Source organism: Marmota monax, unplaced genomic scaffold (genome assembly GCF_021218885.2).
Source record: "Marmota monax isolate L192 unplaced genomic scaffold, Marmota_monax_Labrador192_F-V1.1 WCK01_AAM20220418_F8-fsc00008, whole genome shotgun sequence".
Classification (NCBI taxonomy): domain Eukaryota; kingdom Metazoa; phylum Chordata; class Mammalia; order Rodentia; family Sciuridae; genus Marmota; species Marmota monax.
This window is the reverse complement of record NW_026694432.1, coordinates 18,055,286-18,071,924: the sequence shown is the minus strand read 5'-3', so window position 1 is coordinate 18,071,924 and position 16,639 is coordinate 18,055,286. Positions and strand designations below refer to the sequence as shown.

Below are 16,639 nucleotides of genomic sequence, written 5' to 3'. Positions count from 1 at the left end.
CTGCGGCAGCCGGGACCAGGCGGAGGCACAGGACGCCCGGGTGCTGTCTAGGACGGGTGTCCCCAAAGGGGACCCCAAACTCCCCTGGGGTGACTATCTCACAGCTGCCTGGCGAGGCTCCTGGCTGGATGGGGACATGCAGGGCTCCGTGTCCTTGTTGACATCAGGAGAAACTGACAGACAGGGCTCCCTGTCCCCAGGCCAGGCCGCCATGAGGGTCCTGCGTCAGGAAGAGGCAGAAAGCCTGGCCCACAGGGCTGTGAATGTCCTGTCCTGAATGACCCCCTGACTCACCCTGTCACACCCTGGCCGGTGGCTCCTGGAAACAGAGCGGTGGTCCTCGTCCCCAGCCCTGGCCTTACACAGGGCCCAGCTCTCAGCAGGAGCCCGGCAGGAGCCTGAGAATTGCCAGGTGACACGGTGGGTGCTGAGCTGGCACCTGAGCTCCAGAAGGGCATCCTGAGCCCTGGGGACACCGCACCCACCATCTGCAGCCCGGAAAAGAGAAACAGAAAACATTCTCCTTCTAAGGAGTAAATGGCAGGGGCTGGGGGGGGGGCGGATGCTGAGGTCCTGAGATAAACACCCGGCGCAGAAGGCAGGGGAGGCTGGAGGGAGGAGGAGGCTGGAGGGAGGAGGAGGCTGGAGGGAGGGGACCAGCCTCAGGTCCAGGCAGCCCTGGACAATCTCTGGGGAGGTGGCCCCAGGAGAACACAGGATGGGCCAACATCTCCCTCAGACTCTCCTCTGAGCTCCGCTCATGAGCTCCCAGGGCTGTGTGTCCCCCACCTGCCCTGCAGCCTGGGGGACGCTGGCCCTCGGTGGTGGCTTCCCGCCTCCTCCCCTGGGGTCTTCTCTGAGGACAGGCCTCTGAGCTCCCTGCACCAGGCCTCAGGTGACCTGGTCACCCTCACTCCCTCCAGGGCTCTGCCAAACCCCACCTGGCCCCCGGCCTTTCCTGAGCCCCTCTGAGGGAGCAGTCCCAGGTCCTTCTCCGCCGTCTCATTTTCCTGCCTGGCCCTTGTCAGCTGACCCAGTGTCTATGTGTTTGCTTGCATTTCATGTCTTGCCCCCCGCATACCCCGCATTCACCCCGGAATGTCCCTGCCCTGGTCCATCTGGGGCCCCGCTGTGTTCCTGGTATGGGAGCAGGGGACAGGTTCGGGGCTGTTTACTCACAATGTGATCCGTGTGGAAGGCAGCTCTGACCACGTCATGCCTGCCCTGTGTAAAACCCGGGCTCTGGATGGCTCCTGGGTGAAGGCAGCCCGCCTGGCCCTGGCCTGGGAGCCCAGCTCCTCCCCTGCCCCACGTGCGCCCCTGTTTTCTGGACTCCAGTTTCTCTGGCTGTTTTCCAGCCCCCTCCTTGCTTGCTTCTGCTTCCCCAGGACCTTTGCACGTGTCCCCCTCAGCCTGCCCTAGACACTCCCCTCACTCCCACCTGGCTAGTACCCACTCATGCGCAGATCTTGGCTCCACATCTCAGGGAAGCTCCCCAGGGTCTCGGGTGCGTCTCACTGCCTGCATCTGGAGGAGATGTGACGGCTCCATGCTCCTGAGGCTCAGCTGTAACCAACAGCCTCATCCGGCTGAGCTCATTGCCCGGCACAACCCAAGGACACAGAATGGAGAGAGGAGAGAATGGACGGTTAACAGGCGTGTCCCCCCAACTCCACAGTGCCCAAGCAGCGATGCCCGGGCCAGGACTCAGGGAGCCGGGGACGGCAGGGTGGGGATGAGGGGTGGCCGGCAGAGGACAGGTGTGGGGATAGCTGGTCACTGCCCAGATGGACATGGCTGGACCCACACTCAGGACAGAGCACCAGAGTCATCCACCTCCGTCCAGGGGAGAGGGGCTGGAGAGAAGCCGAAAGAGCCCGGGGTGGGGACTTCCAGATGCTGCCTGCTGTTCCCTGTCACCCCCTACGGGGCGCACCCCTCCTCCTCCGCTCCCTGTTTCTTCCCTAACACGCAGGGCCAAGAGCACGCAGCAAGCCCTTGCAGATGGGCGGGGCCTTGCTATGCCTGGATGGGTCTGTCCAGCCTCCGTCCCTCTCCTCTCCATCCGCCACCTCCACCCTGGTGACGTCTGCTGCCGTTTCCTGGAAGCTGCTGGGAGCCATCGCTGGTCTAAGCTCCTCAGCAGAATGTCCCCCTTTGTCCTCAGGGCACACAGAGGGGCCGAGATAAAGGCCCTGAGTGACCCTCTGAAGGGCACCCCCCACCCTGCCCCCAGCTGCTCACAGCACACCAGGGGGAAACTGAGGCTCAGAAAGGTGAGGAGACTGGCCCAGGGTCACACCAGGCCTCTTGGAGAGGTGTAGAGGCCGAGCTGGGGGGGGGGGCAGGAGCTCCTGGCTGTGGACTTGGACTTGTTGGCTTTCGATGCCTTTGAGGCCCTCCCTGGACGGGCAGCGGGGGCTGAGAGCCTGAGGGGCTGCAGGGGGAGCCTCGCCCCAGGTCAAGGCCGTCCCTGGGGCAGAGTGAGGGGCCCTTCCTGAGGGGCTGCCAGAGGTCGGGGTTGGCCCTGCAGGTCTGGGTCCTCGGGATGAACCTGAATCACCAGACAGAGGGGGGGAGGTCATCAAGGGCTAAGGAGCCAGTTGTACAGGGGTCCAGGGGCCCGGTCAGGGCTGTGTCCTGGGGGGCACAGCAACGGAGCCCAGAGCCCCAGAAGGCACAGAGGGCCGTGGGTGTGGTGCAGATTTGCATATTGACACAAGGCCACCGCTGGCCTGTGTCAGCAGGAGGAGGGCCTGGGGACTCCCAGCCCTGGGAAGACACCTGGTGCAGGAGGGGGACTCTGGCAGCAAAGAGGTCACTTAAGAGCTGCTGGTTCGGTGACAGGTGAGAGCAGGGTGTCTGTGGGGACCGTGAGAAGCCTGGGCAGCCTCAGAGGCTGAGAGGACTTGGGCCATCGAAATCCCAGGCCTGGCTCAGAGGGCGTGGGAAGCTGGAGCGCTGGACCGGCCACCTCGGGGCTGGACAGACACTTCTCCCAGGGCCACTCTGCTCTTCAGTGGGAGGAGGGCAAAGGAAAGACGGAGCTTGCCGGCGGGGTGTAGTGGATGGGGGCTGGGGATGAGGCAGGGTGGGGAGGAGGGTGGGGAGGAGGAGGGGGAGGAGGAGGGGGAGGAGGAGGGGGAGGTGGGGGAAAGGGGGCAGCTCTTCCCAGAACCCTCGGGCTCCACCCCCCTGGGCTCCCCAAGCAGGGGCTTTGGGTCTCTGAAATTCCATCCAAGCCCAATGAAATAGCTCAGCTTGACTCAGGGCCTGGAAGGTCAAGGTCAAGGTCATCTCAGGTTGCCCCTCCCCCACCAAGCTGTGTGTGTGTGTGTGTGTGTGTGTGTGTGTGTGTGTGTGTCCCCGTCCCCCCACAGGGAAATGTGCCTCTGATGTGACAGGAACCTAGCAGGCTGTTAGGACGCGGCATCAGTGTATCAGTGCTCCCAGTTGTCCATGGGGGTGGGAACTTGAGACCCCAGAGGATGGGTCACAGGCCCAAGGAACAGAGCGGTCAATGGCAGAGCAGCCTCCAGTGCTGGGCCCCACCACCCACAGCACGGTCTCCCCCCTCTCCAGGCTGCCCTCCGAGAGCTCCATTTGTCCCCAGAGGGAGCCACTTCGTGATGCTGCTGAGGAGCTGAGACCAGCACGGGCTCTTCATGACAGGAGGCTGATGGAAGTCATTTGCTTCAGCCTCACTTTGAAAGTCGATGTGCTGGGATCGCCCATCCGCCTCTGTGGGCAGCTGCTGAATTTCAGCTGGGTCCTGGCCCTGGGTCCGCCGCCCAGTTCAGGGGGGCATGCAGAGGAGCTCTGGGAAGCGTCCCTGGTCTCCTGCTTCCATGTCCTTGTGAGATACAGATCTGCTGCTGCCCAGAGAGCTGTCAGTCATCCCGCAGAGGAGAGGTGCTGCGGGAGAGGGAGCCAGGGTCTCACGGTGATGCCCACCTTCTGATGCCTTGGGGGGGCCTCTGGCCTGGGTCCTGGGAAATCGACGCCTTTGGCTGCTTCACCAGAGACTGGAGCCATGGCGGAGCCGTGGGTGGGTGTGGAAGACATTCCTGGCCCTGGCTCAGCTCCTGGTGGGAGGCCTGGGACTTTCCCAGAGCTTGCCCCTCTTTGTTGGCCGGAGGCCGACCCAGTGCCCTGGTCTTGGGGGCACTCTGCTCTGTGCACAGAAGAGGCTGTGGCTAAGAAGGCAGCAGGAGGGGCCCAGCCGTGGAAGATGCAGATCTTAGCAGCAGTGGCCTCTAGTGGGCACAGAGGCCCTACAGATGGTCGCTGACCCACAGAGGGGACAAGGCAGCTTGTTCTAAGGCCATGCGGTCAGCTTAAATAGAATCACAACTCCACCACATACTGTGGGACCGCAGGTGAGTCACTGGACATCTCGGAGACTCGGTATCCTCAGCTGTGGGATGGGGCCATGCTAGTACCTACCCTACAGGGTGGCCCGGAGGGTTAACGAGGAAAAGCCTGTTGAGTACTTAGCACCGTGCTGGAAACTCATCAATCAGCTCAAACAGCACTTAGGAGTCCTGGTGCTACTTCTCACATTCACCAAGGGCTCTGCCCTAAGATGCCACCTGCCAGAAGATAGGCCATCAACTCAGCGGCTTTTGAGGGGTGAAGAAATCAAAGAGGGAGATGGAATGAAAGGCCCAGATCGATTGCAAGACGCATCTTATGGTACAATATCTAAAATGCACACCCCAGAATTTAAAAATACAATATTCATAGTAAAATGCTGCTGTAGATTTCAGATTCCTGAATCCCGTCCCCCAGCCCCCAGCCCCTGGCCACCCTAACCAGCCTCTGCAGAGCTCCTCGTCCCCTGCCCTGCTAGATCTGTGGCCCACAGGGTCTCCAGATGGCAAGCCCTGGCTGGTCTACTCCCGGCTTCCAGGAACTCAGGGCAGCCTTGGAGGCCAGGGCAAAGGAAAGGTGAGAGGCAGGCGGTATCCAGCCGCAGCGGAGGTGGGAGGTGTCCCAGGAACAGCCAGAGGGGCTTTGGGTGGAGAGGCCGAGAGGAGGAGAGGCGGGCGGGGCGGGGGGGGGGCAGCAGCTGGGTCCCACTGAGGCAGGAGGTCTGGGACGTGCACCGGGGGCCTCCCAGGAGCCTGCGTTGCCAGTCCCCCTGTTAGCTGCCCTCTCACCCTTTGCACTTTGGCCAACCTCTTCCTGGCCGTGTGACCCTGTGCTCCCCTGGGCGCGTCCCCACCCCGTTTCTGTCCACACTATTTATTCCTTGGTCCTCTCTGCGGCTTCCTCCCACCGCCGCCCTCCCACCGCCTCCCCGCTTGGTTCTGTAGCCCCTTCTCTTTGACCTACTAAACCACCCTGGGACTGAGGGACATGGGCCTGGAGCCTCAGGAACTTGTAGCAAAGATTTTAGGCAACGGGCCCAGGGCAGCAGCAGCAAGCAAGACCAGGATGTTACTGAAAGATAAATGGTGTTTTTTTTTTGCTGCTGCTATTAAAAAATAATGCAAGGCCTAGAGAAGACCTTAGGCAAGCTCCCAGGGACAGGGCATGGACTCACAGAACTGGGCATGCTCCCCTCCAGGCCCCGGCACAGCTCAAACGCGTCGTCCTTTCATTACGCATCGGAGGCTCTGCGAGGCAGACTCCCTGAGCAGGGTGGCCCACCCCCGGCCGGCTTAGCGCCAGAGCAGCCGCCAGATTTCTCTTCTTCTCAGCACAGAAAGAACTTCAAAATGCTCTTTCTTCTGGAGATTCATCTTTCCACATTTTCCCTCCCAGCACTTGTCCCCTCCTCCTCCTGGCCCCCCACGGTCCTGGGGTGCTGAGTTCTTAGCTCATCCTGGACACCAGCCTGTGGCTTGGTATCATTCATCCTGCAAGTGGCCTTCGCCTGGGGCGCCATCTTGCTCGAGGAACGTGCTTGCTGTTTGCAGAAGCCCCTTCTGTCCAGGAAGCAAACCATCCCGACTCCGGGCCTTCACACCTGGGCTCATCCCACAGGCACTCAGTGATGTGGCCCCAGGAAGGGCAGGGCTCTCGTGATCCAGCCTCCAGCAAGACACGCAGGACTTGCAGCCACTGGTGATGTCTTCAGGAGGTGCCGGGTGTCCCCAAGTCCATCTGAGACAGGGGGCCGCACCTTCAGGGAGAGAGAGAGTGAACTTGGAAGTGGACACTCCTGGGTTCCAGTTCTGGTTTAATCGTTTGCTGGCCAAGTCACCTTGGGCAGGTGACTCCCAACCCTCAGGCCACACATTTTCCCATAGAAAGGACCTTAGAAAGTTGCTGTGGGGCTGGTTCCAATGGTTGTGACCTGTCACAACAAATCACGGCCCACAGCACTAACCTCTTTCCTGGGGTTCCTCCTCTTCTCTTTGAATCATCTGGGAGTTTTCTGCCTGTAGTTCTCACAGCTCAAGGATTCCCTGGGAACGGGAACCACTTCTCACCCGAGCTCAACTTTCAGCCTGGTGCCTCCCATGCAGCGGGTGTCACTCAATGGAGCCCGACTCAGTGTGAAGTGGCACCCCCTTTCTCCACAGAAAAGCCCCCATCACCATGGCTGATTTTAGGACTGTCAGCAAAAGGGTTCAATGTAGATAAACTTCCTATTTTCATGTCGCCCTGTTTTACTTGGCCATTGGCTGAGAAGATACCAGCACCCCAGGTGCTAGACCCCCGTTGCTAGTTTTTCACAAACATGTATCCAGTAGAGTAGTTTGTAGGAATGTGCAAACAAGGCCTCTGGCCTTGAGCTGGGCTTCACAGAGATGTCTACATTTTTAAGATAAGTTACCAACTGGGCTCCATGGTAACAGCTGGCAGGGGGGGGAAAGAAGGGGAGAAGAGGCTCTCCCCTCCTCTGGTGTTGTCCTTGAAGGGTTAACTTGCCCAGAACAGTGAAAGAAAAAGCTGCTTTTATGTTAACTTCTGCAGACTGTGAACTTCTGAGCCCCTCCTCTTACACACTGGGTATAAAACTCTGAAACTCCCTGAACTCGGGGTTCAGGGGATTAATTGATTACAGCAAAGGTGTGCCCCCGAACCTGGCTGCAGCCAAATAAAACTGTTTCCTGCTATCTTCGGTGCCTTGCCTCGTTTGTCCCTACAACAAGTGGGACACAGCAGAGCCCTGTGAACACTTCTTTACCCCATCGTCTGTCCCCTTCTCCGGTGGCTCTATGTGCATGTGGATTTCCCCAGCCTGTTCCAAGTCTATTATTCTTACATGCAAATTTTCTTTAGACTCAAGATGTGTTTTATTACTTAGCTTAGATGTGGCTTGAAAGCTTCAACTCACAGTTCTATGAAAAAAATTGCACATACACATATTCTTTTTTCCTGGCATGCTTTGATATGATGGGCCATGGCGGTGCAGTATCTCCGGGCTCTGCTGCCTCCTGGGATAGCACTTCATCACAGTGAAGCTCAGGTAGATGCGGTGTTGCTCATTGAAACAGTGAGGATGAATTAATAGCACGTTATCTTCTTAAAGTCTTTAAGACCTACGAAATATTTTTATTCTACCAGGACTCCAAGGATCACCCAGGAAAACCAAGAAGTCCACGGATCGCCTGAGCACTGTCCTACGAACCACGGCCCGGGCCCCTCGTGACTTTGGCCTCGCAGGTTGAGGTCATTCTTCTCCCCACCTGGAGAAGGCTTCCCTCCCGTCCCCGGCACCCAGGATTGGAGGCTGAGAAGCACACTGTGATACGACGATGATCTTGGACGTGAGGTCGGACGACTGAAATTTTATTGGCTCTTCTTACAGAGAGATCAGGTACAAAATGATTCTTTCTTTTTGAAATCTTCTCTCCTATTCATTCAGCAGCTAAACCAAGGCATGGCATTCCAGGACATCAGGACAGGCAGTGACCGGCCCGAGCCCTTCTTTCCCCCTGTGGAGGCGTCTGTGTTACCCACCATGTAACCCACAGCCTCTCCAAGGGCTTCTGTGGCCCTGACATCCTCTGGCCACGGGCTGAGGTACCTAAGGAGAAAGTGTCCGTAAGTGGACCTGAGTCAGTGTCGTCCAGCGGAACAGGTCATGGCAGGCGAGGGCCCTGCGAGTGGTCATCCTGTTGCTGTGGCGGCTGTCACCGCAGCCCCGCTAGACACGGCCTTGAGCACCTGGGCTGCAGATCCGGGGACTGGGGACAGGGGGACCTTGCATATTTGTTTCCGTGGTTTTGTCCTCTTGTGTTTTGATTTGAGTGACTTCCTGTAGCCCTGGTGACAGTCATTCATGGCTTCCTGTCTTCATCGGTCCCATCACACTCCTCTCTGTAATGTTTTCATCAATTCCTCGTGTTTCTTTCTTAAGAAAGCGCAGCTCATTTCTCATCTCTGTCTGTTTATGATTCTTAGGGAGAACTTCCTTCCGCCCTTGGGCGCACTGAGGTCCTTGATTGGCTTGGAGCACGGGCATTGGGCCAGCTCCTCCCAGCGTCCCCTCTGGATCCGGTGGAATTTCTCTGCCACCGGCAGGTTGTTCTTCTGCATCCGACAGGTGGGAGTGATGGCTGAGGGCTGTGGCTTGCCATTTCCCCCACCCCCAGCCTTGGAGGCAGCACCATCTCCCGTCTCTGGGGCACCCGCTGGCCTGCTCCGGAGAGCTCTCTGGAGCCTGTTAGGAAAAGCAGTGCACCCTCAGATGCCAGCGCCTCCCCAAATCCCTTGGTCCGAAAGGCTTTGTGGGCCCCCCAGCTGGCCCTCCCTCCTCCCGGGGCGATGCTCTGGTCTCCTCAGTGTGAAGGGTCCTGGCAGCAAGAAAGAGAATCATCGTGGAGTCTGCCCTGGGCTGCAGCGCCACAGACCCTGGCTCCCTGGGTAAGGCTCCGGGCTCCCCCCGCCCAGGTCACCCCTCCCCAGTGTGGCTGGGACCCGTCCACTCCTCCCAGACATGACTCTCCTGGACAGCCCAAGGCCACCACTGCCTCCCCTGCCCCTGTAGTCCACTGTCGGCCCAGCAGCCAGCACGGCAGCCCCTCCCCCCACCCAGGTGGCGGTCAGGGCCCCGGGAGGACCCTGAAAATGGGGTCAGCAAGCACCAGCCAACCAAGGAGGACCTGGAGTTCATGGTTGTGCAGGAAACTTGAGAAGGCCCTGAGAGCTCACTGCCGCTGCGTGGGACCAACTTGGCAGAGGTGTCCCCAGATTGGACGATCATCCCGGAAGATTTACGGGACACGATAAAAAATGGATGTGGATTATGAGAAAGGAAACATTCCTCAACCATCGATAACACCAACAAAATCGGTTTCCGTCAAACTTTCCCACAGGCCACCCAGGCTCTCTCTCCCTCCTCTCCGTAGGAAATGATACGGCAAAGTCTCTTCTTCCAAGGGGACAGAGTCCGCGGAGGTCAGGGGAGGCGGTCCAGCGCCACAGGCAGGCAGGCAGGCAGCGAATTAAAAAGCCAGTGATTCTGTGATGACGTTGGTGATTCTCAGCTTTTTGAGATCTCTAATTTATTGTGATTTCTTTTCTTGTTCTAAATAAGCACAAATTATAGAGCTCACTTGATTCTAAAATTCTGGGCTCTTTTTTTCCTAAAGAGAATGGCCCAAATTATATATTTCAGGTCTTGCCAAAAATATGAATCTGCTGTCCCCGAGGGTTTCCTAAAGCCTTTAGAATCAAGCCGAATCTCCTCCCTGGGGAACTGCCCTTATCCCCTCGGCCCCAGCCCCGGCCCCACCTCCCAGCCCTCTGGGTCACCGGCCTGCGGGCTCTGGACAGGGGATGGCTTCTTCCTGGCCTCTGATGGCTGAGCTCAATCCTACCTGGGGCCTTCTACCTCCTGCCTGGAAACGCTTATCGATTTCCCCTCCGGTCACACAGGGCTCAGTTGGAGGCCACCTCCTTTGAGAGTCCCTGGGGAATGATCCTTTTTGAAGTGAGGACCCTCCTGGCCCCCTCTCGGCCTCTGCTTCACCCCTCTGCTGAGTCCTTTTCTTTTTGAGGGCGTCCTCTTCAGTGACTGTCCTCTCCCTCTGCCCTAGGAGCTGGGGCGGGGAGCCCCAGGAGGGCAGGGTCCTGTCTGTCCTCTGCTGTGGCCTCCAGCACACAGAGCGGCGCTGGGCTGGCAGTCAACACCCCGTAGCTAAGGGCTGAATTACCAGACCATTGTTTGTAGTCAGAATCGGAAACGTGCCCCCGGAGTGTTCAAATGTGCAAACTCTTTGACTTGTGACTTTCACTTCTACTAATTGATCCCCAGACAGTTATCGGACAGACCCACTAAAAGAGAGCGTGGCCTCCCGTGGAACATCATGGGGATCAACCAGATCTGGGTTTTCATCTTAGCTCTGCCGGCTCAATAGCTGCACGACCGGGAGCAATTCCCAATGTCTCTGGGCCCCGGTTTTCTCATCTTTAAACGGGGATAGTAATTGTCTGATCCAGAGAGGGACGCCGAGACCCACGTGTGGTCATGGGTGGAAAACGCTGAGTGCAGAGCCAGGCAGGGTGAAGGGTCCAATGAGTGTCAGGTCCCACTGTCTTCCGCGACGCTCACTGGAAGGTTGTTTATGGTGGAATAAAAATCCTAAAGGGCCTAAATATCCAACCCCAGGGAATTGTCTAGATCACTGTCAACCAACTGAAGGGAGAAGCAGCATAAACCACAAATGTGATTTTAAAATGTCCTCGTGGGCACATCCAAAAAAGCAAAAGAAACAGCTCAAGGTGACGTTGATGACGTATGGCCTTTGACCACAGAGCAAAGGTGTGATTTGAACCCGTGATCCCCGTACAGGTGACTTCTTGGGTAGCTCATCGCAGTCTTTTCGGGGGCCACGTCTTCACAGCCTGGTTGTCACTTTACACTTACGTGCATTGCAGTTTGGACCAGCCACATTCCAGATGCTCAGCAGCCACACGTGGCCAACGGTGACACCACACTGGGAGCACGGGTCCAGCCGTGAGAAACCCTGGTTTTAAAAGAATATGCCATCGTTCAAGAAAATGTTCGAAAGTGAGATTTAGTGGAAGACGTGGTGCACAAAACCCAAAACGGTAAAGTGTGATCCCACTTGCACTCTCCACTTGCTGGGTCTGTTTGTGGCAATAGGTGTGTGGGTGGCTGGGAAATGCAGCCCAACCCTCGCAGGGGCTGTGCGGGGGGCTGGAACGTGGGGATCGTCATCGTCCCCTTTATGCTCTTGCACTGTAAGCCTGGACACTTCTAGGGTCGGTGGAGGAAGGGGACTATTTTTACAGCACGTGGAGGAGGTTCCGCCATCTTGCCCCATAACTGGACCATGGCGACCACTCCTGGATGTGAGGTGCTGTCAGAGAGCTGGTCTGGACTCCTCCCTGGTCTGGGCATCTGTGCACCTGGCTGGATGATTTCACTTCCTCTCATGAAGGCAGAGGGACCGTCATGATTCCTGACTTTGGCTTCAAAGCCTGTGACTCCATTTGGTCAGTGGCAGTGGGCAGAAGTGGCAATTTTCAGTTCCTTTTCTAGGTCTTCAGGGGGCACTGCGTGTTCCTATTCTTATGTCTCTGTCAATGCCCCGTCCATCCCACTGACCCTAGGAGGACAGAGACAGGAGGGACAGACCTGCAACCCGCCTCCCCTCACCAACCCTAGGTGCCTGAGAGACACTCACTGAGTACAGAGTGACACACAGACGTCTGTGGCTGTCTGTTACGAAGCTGTAGCTGATGAATACCGTGGTGTTGAACTATCTCACACGCACTCAAGTCTAAATAAATTTGATCGACAAAAAGTTGATCGCAATATAAATCAGAAATCTGAAACAAAAGAAAAGCATTCTGAAAATTTTTTAAAATGCAATTCCTAAGGATCTAGGAGGCAAAAGAAGCCTGGATCTTACCCCAGAGATTTGGGCACCACCCTTACTACAATCTGGTCACGGAAGGACGTCATTTTCTTGCTCTTAGGTGTTATCCAGTCCTGGGGATGGCAAAATGAAAACCCCCAAACCACTTGATTTAAGAACACATCATTGTCCCCTTTAGAAAATCAAACATGTCCATCAGAGAAAAGAAGAGACAATAAAAAAGGGAAAGAAAAAGAAAAATCACTCGTCATCTCAGGGCCAAGATACGACTCGCCGTCGTCAGGAGGGGTGTGTACCACGTGTTTATATTCTCTCCACAGGGAAGGCTGCCCGGCCGCCATCCCAGCCCATAATCTCCTGTGCACACCTACTCTGCCATAGCCACCTCGCCGGCCACTTAATATCCTCCATGGAATCACGTGAATCGGGAAGTCATTGCCTAGTTTCCCACTGAATGAATACACCATAAATCATGTCACCTAACTCTGGGGGTAGCGTGCAGGTTACTTACTGTTTTAGCTATTCTAAGCACCTCCCACATACTGATCTCCGGAGGTGTCTGGCTGCTCCTGAGGGCTCCATTTCTGGCCGTGAGTTGGGTTGGGGTCATGTGTGTTTATGAAGGGTCCTGTCCCTGTCTCAGTTGCCATCGTCCTCACCTGTCTGATGGGAAGGGTGGGACCCTGGTGACCTGTGTGCTTGCCTCCCCTCTCTCTGGGTTCCTGTAGTGGGCAGGCTCCCCTGGGAAGGAGGGAGCCCTTGATGCTGCCCAGCAGAGGGCCCCGGAGGAGGGGTGGAGGTGAGCAAGGAGGCCACAGATCCGGAGGTTCTCTGCGGCTCAGGTCAAACACCTCCCAGGACCCCCGTGGCTCTGACGGTCGGTGGACAGCGGTCCCTGGCTCTGCCGGCTCCTGGCCTTTCAGAGCTGCAGTGGTTGTTGGGGGCTCTGTGTCTCCGAAGACCGTGACAGCTAAGCGCTTTGTCGGGTCCCCTGTGTCGGGGCTGTTTGACCCCCTAGAGTGACATTGGATCGCAGGCTGCTCCCCAGGGCACTTCCTGCCTTGCTCCTGGCCCCTGCTCTGTGGGGCTGCTCATCTCTGGCTATGACACGACTGTCCAAGGGCATTAGGGACCTCCCGGGGCTGAGGCCTTGGCACCTGGGTCTTCCCAGGCTGAAGTACCCTTTGAAGGGGGATATTTTCAACACCCTCTGAGACCTGGCTCAGGGGTCACCTCCCTCTGGAAGCCCTCCCTGATCCCACCAGGAAGAAATCACTCTCCTGCCCTCAGGCCCTGGACAGGAAACCGTCTCCTGTCACTTGTCTATTGCTTGTCTTAGTGTGGACTGCCGTGGGGAGAGCGTCAGCCAGTGGATTTGACAACAGAAACACTTTCTCACCTTCCCGGAGACTGGGAGTCCCCCGTCAAAGTGCCAGAGGGCAGTGTCGGTTGAGGGCTGCCTCCTGGGGCTGCAGCCGGCTACCCGTTTGCTGTGCCCTTGCATGGGCGGGGGCGGAGGGTGCTCCTCTTCTTCCAAGGCCACCACCCCTACAGAAGTAGGACCCCACCATGTGACCTTGTTGAACCTTGATCACCTCCTAAAAGTGCTGCTTCCAAATACAATCACATTGGGAGTTAGGACTTCAACATATGAATTAGGGAGCATGACTCAGTCCCACAGATATCGAGAGCCCCCTACAATTGGGGGCTGTTTGGTTGTCTTGTGACAAGTAGAAGGGCTCAGCAACAGGAGTATTGGGCAACAGACTCGTTAGAGAGCTGAGCTGGAGAGGCCAAGAGAAAGGAGATATCTGAACACGAAAATTCATTTAAAAGGGGATATTTTTGTTTTTGTTTCCAGGAACATAAAACAAAACACAAATTCCTAACACAATAAAGGAGTCTGCTGGCTCACAAAAAGCTCTAATGGTAGGCTTCAGGAGTGGCTTGATCAGGGGGTCAGGTTCGCTTCTTTACAATTTTCTCGGCTATTTACCCTCATGAATAGCTCTTGGCCTCAGGCTGGTTTCACTCACATGACAAGGTGTCCATTCTAGGTTTCAGTCTATGTTCTCACACCAACCATTCAGAAAGACAGAGACATCCGCATCCGAGGGTTCTCAGCCAAAATTCTAAGGTTGGCACTCATTGAACTGCAAACCAATCAATTACTGTGGCAAGGTGACTGATTTGCTGAGTGGCTTAGATAAATGTGTCCCTTCTGGATTCTCAGGATGGCCTCATTCCTATAAGACGGGACATGATGGGGTATTAAGAACATGAATTTCAGCCAGCTGGTCAGCCTGCCTGCCTGCCTTTCCTCCTCCCACGAATAACATGCACGTGATCTGTAAGTGCTGATGCTGAAGGGCTCCACGAGCCGGGTGCAGTGGCACACGCCTGTAATCCCAGCAGCTCTGGAGGCTGAGGCAGGAGGATCCAGAGTTCAAAGCCAGCCTCTGCCAAAGCGAGGCACTAAGCAACTCAGTGAGACCCTGTCTCTAAACAAAATACCAAATAGGGCTGGGGGTGTGGCTCAGTGGTCAGGTGCCCCTGAGTTCAATCCTCGGGACCCATCACCCCCCCCCCAAAAAAAAGGAATCTAGGAGATGGGGGCAGACATGGTGTCAGGCCACGACTCGTCTACCTGAAGGGGTTGTGATAGCAGGAAGCCTCGAGGATTTCAGCAAGTGTGTGACTGTGTCCAAGCGGCTTCAGAACTTAGTGGTCTAAGCCACCACGGTCCTGAGCTCTGTGTCTGTGGTCAGCGTTCTGGGCTTGGTAGCCAGGGTCTTTCCAGGGCCATCATCACCCGGAGGCTCCACCCGGCTGCCTGACGTCACAGCAGCAGGTGACCCCAAGAAGAGCAGCACAAGAGCAAGAGAGAACCCCAAACAGAGGCCACAGTCTCCCCGCCCCCTCCCCCGGCTTCTGGCATGTTCTACCTGACAGAAGGAGGCCAAGAAGGGCCACCACGCTCCAGGGCAGGAAGGACACAGAAGCCTGGACCCCAGGAGGCGAGGCCTGGTGGAATGTCCTCAGTCTGCCTTGGTGACATCCCAGAGTGAGGCGTAAGAGCCTGAGTCTCCCCGGGGCAGCGAGCAGAGGCCGGCTGAGGAGCTGCTGCAGAATGTCGTGTGGGGCTGGGTGAGCTCGGATATTCACTCAACAAACACTTGTGAACACCGGCTGCAGGTGATCACGCTTACCCCGGAGGTCACAGAAGAGCAGGGCAAGAGTCAAGTCCGTGGAGGACATGCCCCACCCTTCCTGGGGGTCTGGGGCATCGAGGGGGAGCTTCCTGGAGGCCAGCATCCCAGGGGAGCAGCGCGGGCCTCCTGGGCCCCCAGCCCCCCTCCCCAGCCCCTCTGTCCCTCCGTCTCCCTCTGGCCCAGTCTCCACCCTGGCCACCGCCCTGCCTGGCCTGTCATTCCGTCTGGAATTCACATACCACAGCTCAGAGGTCCCCACCGTCCAAGGCTGTCCATTCCCTGCCCCAGGGCGGTCTGTATCGGGTATTTCCTTCCCAGGACCCATCCTGACCTGGAGTGGCCTCTTGATGTCTTCGTCACCTGTTTGCTCTGCCTCCTGCTCCAGCCGCCGGCTCTGGGGACAGGGACCTCGTGTGTTCACTGTGGCACCCCAGGGCCTGCGCCTGAGCCTTGAAGGAGGGACGAGCGTGAGGCTGGCCTCCCGGCACCAGGTCCTCCCCTTGATGACTCTGCCAGGGGAGGAACCTGGCCCTGCTGGGGCCTGAGGTCCTGTCCCCTGCCAACACGCTGGGCCCGTCCCCGGGGCCATGGTGTGGGAGGGACCTGTGAGCCCTGACTCCGAGGAGAAGCCTCCTGGGGGGGGATCAGTGTCCTCACAGAGAGCCCCCTTGTCCCTTCTGCCCTACGAAGTCACAGTGAGAAGGTGCCATCTGTGACCCCGCGGCCCCCACCACACCCGGCTCTCGGTCCCTCTGTCCTGGACTCCCAGCCTCCAGAACTGCGAGGAGCCAACGTCACCTCAAGGGAAGCGAATGTCCCCGCGTGTGGTGGGTCTTCACAGCAGCCCAGGCCGGCTGAGTCAGGTGGCAACCAGGGGCCCTGGCAGTGTGCAGCCAGCAGGTGACCTCCCGTGGGCTCTCCCGTCCCCAGTGCGATCTGAGGCTCCCCTGGGGGCTCCTGGTGACAGCCACACTGAGCGCTGGGAGGAGGCGTGTTGAGCCCAGTCACGTGGATGATTCATAGTTTAAAAAATGGGCCAAACATGATGTGCACAATAGCCCGTGACAAACGCACCTTCAGGGACCATCTGGCAGGAAACATCCGTTTTTCCAAAGGGCGTCGCGGCCCTGGGAGGAATCATGAGGGCTTGTTTGGGGATCCTAATCGTTCCCGGGGCTGACGGGCTGCGGGCTGGGGACTGTCACGGCTCCGCTCTCCCCAGCAGGAGGTGTGCTCCGGGGCGCTTGTCCTGTGTTCCCGTCCCACATCCTGCTGACAGGCATCTCTTCTGCGCAGAGGTCCCTGAGACCCTCAAGGGCCATCGCCACTTCTTAACTCCACCCTGGCCACCCAGGGACGGGTCTGTGCCAGGGTCCTGCTGGCTCAGATGTAAAGGGGAACTGGTGCGCTCTGCCAGGCGGAGTGTGTGTGTGTGTGTGTGTGTGTGTGTGCGCGCGCGTGTCTGGCTTAGGCCTTAGGGGTCATGGGGTCCCCGGGCTTCCTGGTGACCCTACTAGAAGACATCTCAGGAGCTCCTGGCTCCGGCCGACCCACCCCGTCCTTCCTCCTGACCCTGGAGGCTCACTGTCCCCCCATCTGTGATCCTGCTTAGCGGGTCCT

At 57.7% G+C, this 16,639-nt stretch overlaps 1 long non-coding RNA gene across 3 annotated transcripts; it reads left to right on the top strand.

Moving 5' to 3' along the window:
- Positions 1 to 2,098: 2,098 nt before the first annotated feature.
- Positions 2,099 to 12,074, top strand: LOC124110080 (uncharacterized). 3 transcript variants are annotated; one of them, XR_006857169.2, is made up of 4 exons: positions 2,099 to 2,276; positions 7,522 to 7,774; positions 8,362 to 10,753; positions 10,840 to 12,074. It is a non-coding gene; the product is annotated as an uncharacterized LOC124110080 (long non-coding RNA). The 3 variants fall into 3 exon arrangements; XR_006857170.2 differs by having other exon boundaries at positions 8,362 to 11,421; positions 11,539 to 12,074; XR_006857168.2 differs by having other exon boundaries at positions 8,362 to 12,074.
- The last annotated feature ends 4,565 nt before the right edge of the window (positions 12,075 to 16,639 follow it).